This window comes from Candoia aspera, chromosome 6 (assembly GCF_035149785.1).
Source record: "Candoia aspera isolate rCanAsp1 chromosome 6, rCanAsp1.hap2, whole genome shotgun sequence".
Lineage (NCBI taxonomy): Eukaryota > Metazoa > Chordata > Lepidosauria > Squamata > Boidae > Candoia > Candoia aspera.
Genome location: NC_086158.1, coordinates 46,391,275 through 46,404,198, shown reverse-complemented (window position 1 = coordinate 46,404,198; position 12,924 = coordinate 46,391,275). Strand labels below are relative to the sequence as shown.

Genomic DNA, 12,924 nt, shown 5'->3' with positions numbered 1-12,924 from the left:
GAAATTTAGGACCTCATACATATTACCAATTCATTCTGCCACAAATTAGAGACTCCTACAGCATGATCAAACCCAGGATTGTTGCCATGTATATATGTAAACAAGCAAAGTTCAAGATCAGGGCTTGTTATTCATTGTGATGCTGTAAAATCTTTACACAGACGAAAAGGAGTTGTTCTTGAGTTGAACTCAACTCCTAGCAACCCCATGGACACAAGTAGGCAGTTTTCTTGCAAACAGTATAGAAGTGGATTTCCATTTCCTTCATCTGGGATTTTTTTACTTCCCAATCTAGCTGCATCCCTAGAATTGTTTTGGGGTTTCCTATTCAACTCCTACCAGGCCTGGACCTAGCTTCTGATCCCAGACAAGGTCAACCAGCTGCTGTCACTTTTTTTGTAGTAAGTGCAACATAGTTCCTTTTTTGCACTGAGCTGAATTATTCCTTGACTTGCTGTTCTGGGGCATAACAACCTGTCATCCCATGGGTATGCAATTAGCTGCATGTTCTTATTGACAACCATTTTTACTTCTTTCAATGGATACCTTGCAACAGAAACATTCTATGATTGCCATTCCACCACTGTTTGTACATCTTAAAATTTCTTTGTCAATTTTCCCATCTTTAATATTGTACCCAGATGCACAAATTCAGCAATTTACTCTAGTTTTTTTTGGAGCTGATGCATAACATATAATCATAATTTGCATTTTCCTAGTAAAAAAAAGCTCCCTTGGTCTTTGATAGGTTAATGTTCAGATTTATCCTTCTCATTGCATCATACTATTTAACATTTGATACAAATCATTCAAGTTCCCAGATAATACAGCATTATTTGTGTGTGTGTGTATGTGTGTGTATCTCATATACTTTCTCCAAAACAATTAATATACAATGAAATTTCTTTCTCATATTTATAGGTTTCTTAATGAGCAGCAGAAAAGCAAAAATCTAGTTTATACCTCTGCCTAGCGTTTAGCCACAGTGCACTTCCCAAACATTGCTCAATGATGCCTCTCATACCCTTCTCAGGCATACCTAATAAACCAATTCCTGCCCTCCACCATATTGGTGAAAATACTTCCAGGTAAAGCCATGTGAGATAGTGAACATGCGCTGAAGTCTCCCTAGCCATGCTGCCACCATTTTCAAAGCAGATCTGAAACTGAACTTGGCAATAAATAGCATATTCTTATATAATGTTCACAACCAATAAACATTTGCTAACCACCATATAAATAATGGTTGATAATTGTCTCTCTATTTAAATTATTTGGCTCTTTATATATTTCTATTGCCTAATAATTACGTGGATTTGTTACAGCATGCCAAGATGCTGATGTTCACCAAGTCTATTTTGTGATTTGGCTCTTGTGGCTGATGTTCAGCCAATGCTGATTCTCCCAAGGCCACAACTAGGGTCTGTGCCACCTGAGGCAAACATGGATTCCACGCTCATTTTGGCACTCCCCCAGCACTCATTTTGGCACACACACACCCAGTGTGGTGCCCGGGGCACATGCCCTGCTTCCCCCCGCCCCACAGTTGCGGCCCTGGATTCTCCTATGTTTTTAAGCTGAATGTCCTTTCATGTTCTTTAACTCTTTAAGTCTCATTTGTCCAATGTAAGTATTCCCACTTTTATTTTATACTCTCCCTAAGTTATTTTACATACTCCCTCAGTTCTTTCTTAGTTGGGGAATTTATCCTTATTAGAGGCAACTGTTATTATATCTTGTCCATCATCCCAAATCTTATTGCTATACTTTTTTGTACAGCATTTTTCTTATCAAGTCAGACACACCTGAGATGTGTGGATGGTTGGTGGTTCGGATATTTTTCTTGGTCTAGTAATGTCTTTTAAGTGTGTCCATTACTTGTAAGGGCACAGATGTTGAATTTCTTTTGGTTTGATGGTTGCATCACTCAACTCATTCTCAAATGCAAGTCATAACGCATAGGGCAAACTACAATGAAAAAATTCAAAACTTCTGGAGCATGACATAGTCACCTCCCCACCAAAAGCAGCCTCACAACCCACTGCAAAGATTGAGGAATAAGCAGGTGATATTATCACATACTCACATATTTCCAAGAAACAAACAGCAGGTTCCTCTATCTTCATCATCCAAGTCACCTGGACTACATGAATCCCAAGATTCATAAATCTACCTTCTCCATTGCACCCATTGTCAGTAACATCAAATCACCCTTCTACAGACAGCACAGTATATTGAGAAATGTCTCTAATATTTCATTGGAAAAATAGCATCATTTAAAAAAAAACCAGTCAACCTCACAGCATTTCAGTGATATCTTTATAAAACTGAGAATAAACAATATAATGACAGTCTGATGTGTTTGGATTTTACACTGTATTTACCAGCAGATTCAGTGTCCCTGATCCACCAGATATGCACATGATAAAGATATCACACACCTGGTAAAATTCTGTCTGAGTAACACATTTCCCATGGTATGAAGAATATTATGAGCAGAAATCTAGAACAGTTATGGGATTGCCATTTTCACCAATGGCACTACCAATATCTTCATGGAAGATTTTGAGCAGTCAGCTTTGGAATGCAACCATCTACAGCCAAAGTACTGGCTTACTGTAGATACAATGGTGTTACTTTTTTTGTCTAGCAACATGGAAAAGGAGAGCTGATGAAATTTCTAGACCACCTACAGTAAATGAACAAACCAAGTCCATGAAATTCACATAGAATTTGAAAATAATGATTTACCATTCTGGGATAATAATGATTTACCATTCTGTTACCTGCCCGCCAATGCGGTACCTATTAATCTACTCACATTTGCATGTTTTCGAACTGCTATGTTGGCAGGAGCTGGGACTAGCAATGGGAGCTCACCCCGTCACGCGGATTCGAACCACCGACCTTCCGATCGGCAAGCTCAGCAGCTCAGCAGTTTAACCCGCAGCGCCACCATGTCCCTAATCAGGTATTAGGCCATTAATAAATAGGCAAACAGGTAGCATCCAGGAGGCCCCATCTTAATGTACTCACTGAAGAATGCAGGCTAAAGTATACATTCCAGTTTCCAAGATTCTATAACCTAACCCCTTTTTCCTTGCAATGCACCTGGCTAAGTAAGAATCTAGATTCTTGGTAGCTAGGGGTTTGACTCACTTATATCATTTAACAGTTTTCCCCCCAAATTCACCCCTTGTTCTTCCACTATGACCATTCACTGGAATATAACATGCAATTATCACTGACCTATGGATTCCTACTTTCATGGACACCCACAATAATGTAGATGACCACAATCAGTACTTTCTGACATAAATTTAGCTCTTTCTTTCATAACTAAATCTGCAGCTTCACTTCCTTGCATGTATTCATCAATTCTATTTCACAAGATTAGACCACATTCATTCAGATCTCTTACAACCTTTCCCTTTCTCTTAGTCTCATGGACGGATATCTCCTTCCCTTCCCTTCCCTTCCTTTCCCTTCCCTCTTTACCATTTGATATTTTAAGTCATAATTTTCCATATATCATGCTCATCACCAGATGGGCCCATAGATCTTGTCTACTACCACCTATCGTGGCTTTTGTAAATGAAGCTTTAACATAACTCTTTTTTATTAAGCTACATAAAGAGTAAACAAAATTACAGTTTTGTCATACCTAGCCCACAATACCTATCAGTTCTAGAACATTTTGGCTAATATGCCACAAATGCAAGCAAAGCCCAGTTTTACCCTAAGTAACTTCACACTATTCTGTGCAAGCTACCAACTCCAATCTAGACACTGTCTTGCAAGCAAAATACTATTGCACACATCCCACCAACTGGGAGGAACATGCAGTGTACTCATACACTCAGGAATGACACAACTTTTGGAAATTGCAGAAACACAACAGGTAACTTCGTGTGGATACAAAGCTCATGCCATATTATGATAATGGAGGAAAAATCTCATATAGCCTATCCCAAATTCTACAGAAAAGGCTTTGCTACTTGTGAGCATTCCCAAATTGCATTCAAACATTTAACACCAGCTTAACTGGCTGTAGACATTTGATCAGATATATTAACATACTTCTCAGAGCAGCCAATCTATACACATATACTGGTTAAGCAAATTACAGTGTGAGACTAACAGTCTTAACATTGTTATTTATAACTCCTAGAACTTCTGGGCAAATAATATGGTAACGTTCTAGTGACTTAATGGCAAAACTCTCCTACCCAGTGTCCTAACTACAGTAAGACCCTGACAGTAAATCTTCACTGAACGTTATTTCTCTACCTGTCCTCCCCATTAGCTCAAGCTTTATTCAAAATATGTGCATTTTCAATTCTGTCAGTGTCTTGTTATCAGCACCAGCCTTCTAGCTCTGGCATTTCTCAAGAGATCCTGCTGGTTGGTATTTCTCTGACACTGCAATGTGGTACTGCCATTCTTCAGTACCACATGAATACTCTCATCACAATCAGATAAGCAGCATCAAACAGAAGCATTCAGAAAGAAAAGAAGTCCAGACAGAACTCCTCTTCTGAATGTGAATACCTAGGGATTTAACAACCCAGATGGGTCAATCTTTTATATCCTAGTTTCTGTCACCCGTGCACACTATCATGAAACTATCTAGACTATTGCCTGCAAAAGACAGAACCACCAGCCTTTGTCATATAGTTGGAAGAGTCCAAGTCACTACTCAATGCCATCATCCAAATTAATGTATCTCAGACACATGGCTGCCTAGATTACAAGGGAACACTTTTGTGAAGGGGGAGCACCATCTCTTTTGTAAACAGTTTCACAGCCAAATTACTCTTATTATTAGGAAGTCTCTCCTTATTATTCCATCTTTCCTTTAACTTCTCCGTTATTCCATATTCTGAATTCTGGAACGATGTGAAACAGATTTTGATCTTCTGCATTCCATCCATTCAGTTATTTGAAGATTGCTATAATGCTGCACCTTCCCTCAGTCTTCTGCTATCAAGGCTAAATACCCTCAGTTTCTTTGATCTCTCTTCATAGGACCAAATCGCTAGTTTCCTGATTATTCTAATTGGCCTTTTCTGAACATAACCCATGTTGCTTGAATCCTTCTCAAAGTGTAATGGCTGTAACTGGACACAATATTCAAAATAGGATCTGACTAATGCAAAATAAATTGAAAATATTGCATCCTGTGATTTGGAATCTATACTTCTGTTGATGGAACCTAAAATGGAATTGTCTTTTTCTCAGTCATATCACACTTCTGAATCATACAGGTAGTCCTCAGGTTACAACGGCAATTGGGGCCGGAATATCCATTGCTAAGTGATGCGGTCGTAAAGTGCAACATCACGTGACTGTGTTGCTTAGTGATGGCAATCCCGGCAGTCCTGGTTGCTGTCATAATTCCAGGACAGTGTGGGTCATTAAGTCCCAGGGAAGCAGGCCAGTGGGTGCACAGGTGCTGCAGGGGGTGCTGTAGGCAGATGCTGTGGGGCCCTGGGACTAGCGGGTGATCTTGCTGCCTACACATTTCAGGGTAAGCAACATTACTTAAAGCAGTCAAAAGGGTAAGAAATAGCAAAGAAAAGAAATTAAAGACATATGATAAGGGGGAAAAAAGGGAAACTCAGCTAATGGTGTTGATATCAACACCATTCGCTATCCCTCTCCATTTCTATTCTTGAACACCATCTTGCTTCCACCATATCCATACACTGCCTCATACCTTGTCTTTTCTTTTTTAAACTTCCTCTGTTTTTCTGAAGATCTCATCAACTCCAGTCAACCATGACTTCTATGGTCTTTCTCTTCTTTTCAGCTTATTTACTTTTCCTTCATATATTTCTTTTGAGGTTCATTTGCCATTCTTTTTCTTTACTTGACCAAATCACCTCAATGTACTTTTGGCCTGGTTACTTACTTTTGTATTCAGTCCACATTCATTCAGCACTCATTCATTCTTGATTCCATATCCTCTTGTTCTATCTCACACATGTCTTCAGTACCCCATTCCCACTGCATCCATCTTACATTTATATTTCTCCTGAGATTCCAACTCTCATCTTCATATAACGAAGTGGGAAAAAGCACACCCTAAAACACAGCCATTTTGCTTCTTTCCACAAATGTTCATTCCTTGTAACAGACTGTGTATTACTCACTATCTTTCTATCAGCATTTTCATTGCTTAAAATCTATTCTTATTAAGCATTCAACCAAATCCACCTACTTGCTCTTTTTTGCCATCCATGTATAACTTGCAATTGCATTTTTCAGATCCATACTCCTTGTTGCATCATATACTCTGCTCAACCTTTGCTGCAAATAATTTGGATTCTCATACGGCATCATCTGCATACAAAAATACATACACATTCCTGTCCCCAACAGCACACCTCTAACATTATCACAAACATTCCTTATACATTTGTCCATAAATACATTAAACAACCAAGAAGGCATAATCTTGTCTTATCATCTGCTCAGTGTTCAACCATTCACTAAGCGTTCCATGTATTCTGATGCATGCTTTACTTCCATCATATACTGTCCCTATCATGTTCAGTAACCAACCTTCAGCTCCATATTTTATGCAAACGTTCTACAATTCAAGTCCATTCACTTTATCAACAAATGTACAATAAATGTTGTTTCTCACACAGATATCTCACACAAATAATCCAAAAGGAGAAGTTGATAATAAGAAATATGATGATGAATATCTAAAAAAGGAGTTTCAATGGGATGTAGATCCATTCAATTCCCAGCTTTTCACCATTCAAAGATTTCTACTGAAGAATATTCTTGATCAGCAAGTTGTTCTAAGAACTGTTAATATACCATGGTGTACATAAAATTATTCAAGTGGTAATAAATTCTTAATCCTGGATTTAAATAATTGATATAAAATTTAGTTTTGAAAAGCCATTAAAATGCGGTGAATGGGAAATCATGCACAAATGTTACCATCATTATTATCTTGCTTGCCAAAAAAATGTAAAGGCTTGCAGAAAGTTTGAGAAACATTGCTCTAACCTATCAAGATAATTTGAATTTTATTTCTGCTTTACAGGGTACTAGCAATCTTGCCCAGTTAGGGTCAAATACTAATGTGATAAGCAATCTGTTTACAACTTCATCCAAGTCATTAAAAATGGTGAAGAGTGCAAGATGCAGGACTGAACCATGTGGCACCCCATTCCAGTTTGATGGATTCATTGATTAATATATTTGAGTGTAATTTTTCAGCCAGATATTCATCCACTTAGAATCACAGAATCAGAATTGGGCAGGATTATTTTGGTCACTGAGTCCAACTCTGTTTAGTGAGAATGATATGAAGGTACATATTGTATAAATTAAAACATCTTCAACAGATGGCTATCTAATTTGTACTTCAATATTTCCAGTATTGAACCTCACAACTTCTGTGGAAAATTGGTTCCACTGCTGCCTACTCTTATACTGTAGTTAAGAAGTTTTTCTAACAGTTAAAAATATTATCTAGAAGTTTCCCTTCTTTTAGTAAAGAGCAAACACAAGTAAGGACTAAAGATTTGATGAACAATTTGCTCTTGTTCATACTTGAGGATTCTAAGTTATGCCTCAAAATCACAGAGTTGAATATGTCAATTCACTAATATCAGTGTAAAGTGGATTAACCAAATGTCCTTCAGTAACTTGAGACACCTCAAAAGATATACTAGACAAAAGCATATTCATTCTACTCATTTGAAAGTACTGAGGCAAATAGTAAGGGTACATTGAGAGCTTATTAGTATAGACAAACACAGCTATTATGTTGTTTTAAGGTCTAGCAAAAAGGTGCAAGTTCACCTATATTCCATGACACAAGTCATGCAGTAATCTATGGGAAGAATACAGGTGAAGCTTGGGTAGATTAGCACTCATTTTCCTTAAGGATCAGTGTTCTGGGGCATGCTGCCTTTGATCCTGAAGATAATGTGAGTTTCTTAAAGAAAGAAAATGCATAGGAATATAAGAGGTGGTGGGGGCAATTGATAATTTTAACCCAATAAATCTGTTGAGGACCTGTTTGTGGTACTGAATTTTACAGTTTGACTTGGGTTCAAGTATTAGGAGAAAGAGAAAAATGCACAGAACATGTAAAGTTCATTTCAGAATGGGAGGCAAGGTATTTTTTCCCTATGGCAGATTGCTGAACAAAAGATTATATTTATATTAATGCTCCCATCCTAATTTATTGAAGTCATCTAGCTCTTGAAGGGTTCAGAGGTTATCTTCTCCCCACTAGCGGTCCACAGAAATGGAGGTGGACTTTTTCAGGAATTGCTCTGTGAAAGGACAAATAAAGGGAAGAGCAGTACGTATGTGAAAAATGCATTTTCTATTTCACATGGGTCATACAATGGGTGGGGAGATAAGGTGAGCTGCTCCAGAGTGTGGTGTTGGCATCCATGCGCTTGTCAAATTTTCTCAAAATTAAAATATGTCTGCAGTTATTTATAATGTGGCACTTTATCACTGCTAATTAAGTGGGTGTTTTCCTTCCAATTCAATAACTAAAAAATATAGTTGAGAATGTGCAGAGCAGAGAGCTTTTATTCTTACCACTAAGTAACATTGGTAAAATTCAGGAGGAAAGTAGCCTGTAAGCTTTAAGCAGTCACAGCGCGCGGCTCTTCAACAAAGTTAGATCATGTCCCATATTCACTGGATGAACGTAGCAGACAATGCAAATCCAAAAGAATTTCTTAAGTGGCGTGATTATGTCTGTTCTTAGGACAACTAGATCGGGAGAAGATATTTGAAGAACTGCTAAATTAAGAGGGTGACTCGCTATACTACATTTCCCAGCGGCCCTTGCGGAGAGGACGCATTAAACAGGAGAGGGGCGGACGGAACTAGTGAAGGCGGAAGTGGCTGTGATGGAGTGATCCTGTTTGAGCTTGGTAATTGTTTCCTTTCTCCCCTTCCCGTGTTGGGTCTTTGCAGATGTTTCTCCTCTTTTGCCTTCCATCCTCGTCCCCTCATTTTCTGGGCGACGGAGGGGGTCCTTAATGCCGTTCTCTTCCTTTTCGCTTGCTCCCCTTCCTCTCTACCCACGAAGTGATAGTTGGTGCTTCCCACCAATTCTGTTTGCTCTTCTTGGGCTGGTGATTATTACCGGTACAGTAGTTCATATTCAAGCAACAGGTGGGCAGCAATTGATTTTTGGAAAGAAAGACGCTATATCATTTTCTAATATAGAAAATTAAAGTTCATTATCAGATAATGCTGTATAATCATGTTATAAATCTGTCTGAGCTTGCCCGAACTCCGCACAACCCTGCTCTGTAATTCAGTCTGAAGTACATTAGTGGTGCGGATTTGTTGACTTTGGGGGGAAAAGCAGCATACTGTGCAATAAATGTACAATTTTTAAAAACCATTTAGTATCTTTAACGCAGTGTGGTTGCGAGGTTGTTCCATTTTTTCATGTCCTTGGGAACGTTCATCCTTTTTCCTTCAAACCTCTTAAATACTTATTTTGAAAAATGCAGTTTTGAACGGAAATTGGATAATGCCTGCATCGTCACTGACAGTAAAGGATGCACTTCTCTAATGCTAACGCTGTTTTACAGAGTAGTCTCAATATTTACAGGGTAGTCTCAAATATTTTTGTTACATATTTTTATGACAAGCTTCAAAAGGGCTAATATAGGATTGAGAAATCCTAGTCTAAAGGTGGCTGGCTGAACCACATCATCCATAAAATTTGGATTGCTTTGGTTCTTTCTTTTAAAACAGTCAACAAATTACTCTCTTCCATCCCACTTTCAGTAACAGAACTAGAGCTCTAATCATATGCATAATTACATGAAAGTTAACTGAGAAGGCATTGTGGTTAGATCCTGTGAAGAAGTCTGCTTTCCACTTCAGAAATGTTGCATTGCTTGTCAGCCTGCATGAAGCAGTAAAAAAAAAAGTATGGTTGATGGAGAATGCTGAAATACAAAGAGCTCTTAAATATGTCTTTTATTAATACTTCAGGTTTTTTAGGGATGAATCCTGACACACTGATCTCATTTCAAGGCTATTATCTGACCCAAATTAGCTCTTCACTGTTACAGCTTTAAATATTGATACTTTTTATTATTTAGTATCAGTTGTATTTATAACACTTTCTCCCTAGGAAAGTTTCAGAGTATTAATGCATAATATTAATATACTGTAGTACATTCTAGTGCTTTTGGTTGCCAAAAGCAGGGTTCCTCAACCTTGGCAACTCTAAGCTGTGCGGACTTCAACTCCCAGAATTCCCCAGCTTTGCTGGCTGGTTGAGGAACCCTGGCCAAAAGAACCTCGCAAATACCAATCTGTACAAGAGCTAGAGAGAAACTGGATAACTTTTCTTATGGTTCAAGGATAAGGCTTCAGTTTTTAAAATTTAATGAATGTTTAACTTTCCATAGTTTGAAGGTTTGAGTGAAGTAATGTATACATAAAAGTAAAGATATACAGTTCAAACTCAAGTAAAACACCATTAACATGAGAAGCTTAAGACTCTTAAAACCTATTCCAGTTCTTTTCACTGATTGCAGATATTCAAGTTATTAATAAGTCCAAAAGCTGTAAACAACATGTGATGTTGAAATACAAATTTAAGAACTTTACATTACCCATTTTTCTAAATTAAATATAGAAGGTCAAATAACTAACAATGTACAGTTTATTAAAAATGGAGGGTTTTTTGCAATATTTTACAATAGTAAATAGAATAGTAAAATCATAGAGCCTAACTCCCTGCTCAGTGCAGATATTCAAGGTAAAACTTCCAGACAGATGATTGTCTGGAGGTTTCAATACATTCAGTGACAGGAAGCCTTCCATCTCAACAGATAATTGGTTTCAGTATCAAAGTGCATTTAGTACTAGGAAGTGTTTTCTAACATTGTCAGAATCTGCCTTCCTGTAACTTAAATACATTATTCTGTGTCCTGTACCCTAAATTAAGAGAAAACAGGTTTTGATCTTCAATATGACACCCTTTCAGGTACTTCAAAGGTGCTGTCATATTCTCTTTCTGTTAACTTTTTCTCAGGATGAAATGTACCCTGTTCATTCAATGTCTTTTATAGAAATTAATTTCTGTCCCCCTGACCAACTTCACTGACATTCTGTGAACCCGATCCTGTTTTTCTGAATCCCTGTCAAAGATCAGTGTTCAGAACTAGACACAATACTTCATGGTGGGGTCTGACCAGAAAAGTACTATTACTTGCTGTAACTTGGGCAATATATTATTCATGATGCAGCCTAAAATTGCACTTAACTTTTTTGTAGGCTCATCATAGTGTTTGCTTATATTCTATTTGCTATCAACTATTATTTTAATTTTTTTCCCACAAATATTAAGCTAGGTTCCCCATATCATGCATCTATGCATTTGATTTTTGTTTTCTAAATGAAGAAACTTCATTCATGTCTCTGTTAAATTTTATTCAGCTAATTTCAGCTAATTTCTCTAACCAATTAAGCTCAATTTCAATTTTATTTCTTTGTTCTGGGGAACTAGCTATCTCACCCAGTTTTAAATATTCCTTCCATCTCTTCATCCATATCATTAATAAAAGTCTTAAAGAGTATAAAGCCCAGGAATGATAAGCGTGACACCACATTTGATATCTCTCTTCAATTTGGTGAGCACCCTTTTGAGTATTATTTTTTAAAGAACTTTATTAATTTTAATTAATTTATTAATTTTCAAAGTATAATTAAAATACAAAATATAACTTTTGAGTATGATTTTTGAACCAGCTATGTTCCCATTTAATTGTGATGCTATCCAGGTCACACTTAAGTACTTTGCTAATTGGTATTTTTCAAATGCATTACAGAAGTCAAGATATATTAAGTCCACAGCATTCCCACAATCTGCTATGGAAGTTACCTACTCAAAAATGAGATAAGGTTAGTCTGGAAAGGTCTGTAATTACCACATTGATTTGTAAGAACTTTGGAAGCAATCTCTTTATTATCTGTCTTAGAATCTTCCTAGTATCAATGTCAGACTGGCTGGTCTGTAGTTTGCTGGATTTTTCTTTCAACAAATATTAGAAAAAACTGATCTCTCCCATAATTCTTGCCTCTTTGAAAGAAAACAGTTGCTTTTCAAAGGTATCATCCATGTCTTCTTGGCTGGATGACCAATGGCAAACATCAACAGTATTGTTTTTATTTGTTCCTCCAGATATTTTAACTCAGATGCCCTCTGCAGCATTGTTAAGTTGATTTATTTAAATTTCTGAGCAGGAGTTGATATTTTTAACATACAGTGCAACTCCTCCCCCACCCCTTTCTATTGTTTCTGTTCCTTCTGAACATATTGTTTCCTTTACTGATATATTCCAGTTGGGAGTCATCCCACAGGTTTCCATTAAAATTATTAAAATGTATTTGTCTTTCTGTACAAGAGTTCATACTCACCTTGCCTATATCCCGTATTTTCAGCATTAGTGTATAGTCAGTGAAGGTCATGAACGAGCCAGTGCTCTTTCTGGCATTTATTTGAATGACTTAAGAGGCCCTATTTCAGCAACACTCCCACTTTCTGTAATGCATTTTTTCCAGTTCTTTCTTTTGTTTCTGTTCCCCATAGGATTCAGTTTAAAACCCTCCTAAACAAGCTTCCCATGCTTTTGCCAAACACTCTCTGGAGAAACGCAATCTGTCTCATGACAGTGGTCTATCATCTAGATCACTGAGACCATGGTCCTGAAAACCAAGCCTCTCTTATTGACTCGATTTGTGTAGCCGGTTATTGAATTGTAGTATTTTTCTTTCCTTCTCTAGCCTTGTTCCATAAACTAGAAGAATAGATGAGAATACCACCTGATCTCCCAGAGCTTTGAGTTTTGTTCCAGGGTTTTCAAAGCCATTCTTTGCAGTATTATTTGTCCCCACATG

The 12,924-nt window shown here is 37.4% G+C and overlaps 1 protein-coding gene across 1 annotated transcript in view; it reads left to right on the top strand.

The window, feature by feature from the left end:
- Nucleotides 1-8,880: 8,880 nt before the first annotated feature.
- Nucleotides 8,881-12,924, top strand: part of R3HCC1L (R3H domain and coiled-coil containing 1 like) — a 42,910-nt gene continuing 38,866 nt past the window's right edge. The window contains exon 1 of the mRNA XM_063306995.1: nucleotides 8,881-8,927. The gene's annotated coding sequence lies outside the window, so the exon portion shown is untranslated. The remainder of the gene's footprint in view (nucleotides 8,928-12,924) is intronic.